This window comes from Carcharodon carcharias, chromosome 30 (genome assembly GCF_017639515.1).
Source record: "Carcharodon carcharias isolate sCarCar2 chromosome 30, sCarCar2.pri, whole genome shotgun sequence".
In the NCBI taxonomy this organism is placed as follows: domain Eukaryota; kingdom Metazoa; phylum Chordata; class Chondrichthyes; order Lamniformes; family Lamnidae; genus Carcharodon; species Carcharodon carcharias.
The window spans coordinates 36392722-36395107 of record NC_054496.1 but is presented as its reverse complement, the minus strand read 5'-3'; the positions used below and the strand labels follow the sequence as shown (position 1 = coordinate 36395107).

Below are 2386 nucleotides of genomic sequence, written 5' to 3'. Positions count from 1 at the left end.
GTCCGTTTTGCTGTGTGTGACCGAACACGGGCTGAAGACCCGACAGCCAGCTTTAAGCATCAGGACGTTTCCTGCTTGATGCTGCCTCCCTGACGCAGTGCCTGCAACAGCCTCAAAACCCAACAGGGGGCATCGTCCAGTCCCGGGCTCCACCCTGACAAGCAGCACAAGTGTATACCAGCAGCAGCCCTGCAGTTACACCAAAACCCAACAGGAGGCATCGTCCAGTCCCAGGCTCCACCCTGACAAGCAGCACCAGTGTATACCAGCAGCAGCCCTGCAGTTGTGCCAAAATCCAACAGGGGGCATCACGCAGTCTAGCATCAATGAGCCTGTCCTGCCACTCAGCACAAGTTCACTTCAACCAGATCAATGATGGAAAGCAGGACAATGCTCTGAATGACTTTTTCTTCTTTTCAGTTTCCCTTTCACCCCGCAGAGGGCAAAACTGCACCATTCCTGAAGATGCTGCAATACCAGGTCGATGTGTGGAGTGGATGAAGCAAGATCCTGTTCCATCTGCCTGCTCCAAAAATCAATTTAATATATGGACCCCCAGATATCGGACGTATCAGACACTAAACTGATAACATTTTTTTTGAAAAATCTACTTTATTCATAAAATATCTGAAAGAATATTACAAACATTTCAAAATCACCCTCACAAAAGTACAATCAGATTCAACTTGTACACATGGACCACAAGGTGCTTCAATACAATCATTTCAATCGGGTCATTACAGACAATCAAAGGTATTGGATTTATCAACATACATCATGTTGTGCTCTGAGGTGCTTCAATACAATTATAATACAATGAGTATTCAATGCAGACATTCATTTTGAGCTGTACACCCCGAGGGGTCTAAGCAGTCCCTCAGTGCCCTATGGCAGAAAGGTCTTACACAGTGACCTTTCCCCTTCGCGGCAGCTGCCCCAAGCTTTAGTGCGTCCCTCAGCACGTAGTCCTGGACCTTGGAATGTGCCAGTCTGCAACACTCAGTCAGGTACAACTCTTTGGGCTGGAAGTCCAACAAGTTTCGGGCAGACAAAAGAGCGTCTTTCACCGAGTTGATGATCTTCCTGCTGTAGTTGATCTCTGTCTCAATGTGTGTCCCTGGGAACAGCCCGTAGAGCACCGAGTCCTGTGTCACAGAGCTGCTCGGGATGAACCTTGACAGAAACCACTGCATTTCTCTCCAGACCTTCTTTGCAAAGGCACAATCTACAAGGAGGTGAACAATGGTCTTGTCCCCACCACAGCCACCTCGAGGGCAACGTGCAGAGGGGGTGATACTCCTGGCGTGTTGTAGATTCCCTCCCTAAATCCCATTTTGGAGAGCACATCCACCATGTTTGTCCAGACTGTCCCATGTACTGTCATCAAAGCCCTTTGTAATGGAGGACAGGAAGGACTGGGACTCCGTACTGTCTGTGGGCATCACATCATATAATCCGACATAAAAAGATTTGCTGATCCTCAAAATGTCGGACTGTGATGACTTTACTGAGCTGTCTTCTTCCTTCAGGCTACTGATCACAGAACTCTCTCTGTGTATCTTTTGGAAGAAGAAACGTGAGCATGTCTCATCCTGCTCCACGGAGTGGACTCTGGAACGGAAGATCATCTTGAGAGGCCTCCGCGGCAAAGAGCGAGGCTTGCTGTTTCTTCCCCTCTTGCAGTTCCTCCTTGACATCGACCCCCATCGACTGCAGACAGAGCAGGTTTTTCTGGATAAAAGCAAAAAAACTGCGGATGCTGGGAATCCAAAACAAAAACAAAAATACCTGGAAAAACTCACCAGTTCTGGCAGCAGCTGCAGAGAGGGCACAGTTAACGTTTCAAGTCCGAATGACCCTTCAACAGAGAAGTTCTGTTGAAGTGTCATTCGGACTCGAAACATTAACTGTATCCCTCTCCGCACATGCTGCCAGACCTGCTGTGTTTTTCCAGGAATTTTTGTTTTTGTTCAGGTTTTTCTGGAGACAGGAAACTTCCCCCCGCCTCTCTCACTCTCTCTCTTGCCTTCTAAATGCCTTTGAGGGTGAAAACCTCTTCATGTTACTAACAAAAACATATGAACATATGAATTAGCAACAGGAGTCGGCCCCTCAGCCCTTCAAGCCCACTTCACCACTCAATAAGCTCCCGGCTGATCTGATCGTAACCTCATTTCCACATTACCCCCTACCCTCGATAACCTTTCACCCACTTACTTATCAATAATTAAAAACATTCAATGATTCTGCTTCCATCGCTTGTTGAGGAAGAGAATTCCAAAGTCTCACGACCCTCTGAGAGAAAACAATTTCCCCTCACCTCTGTCTTAAACAGTGGCCCCGAATACAAGATTCTCCTACAAGAGGAAACATCCTTTCCACTCCA

At 47.4% G+C, this 2386-nt stretch overlaps 1 pseudogene; it reads right to left on the bottom strand.

Annotated features, from left to right (window-relative positions):
• Positions 1–443: 443 nt before the first annotated feature.
• Positions 444–611, bottom strand: LOC121271451 (annotated as a pseudogene).
• Between the last annotated feature and the right edge of the window lie 1775 nt (positions 612–2386).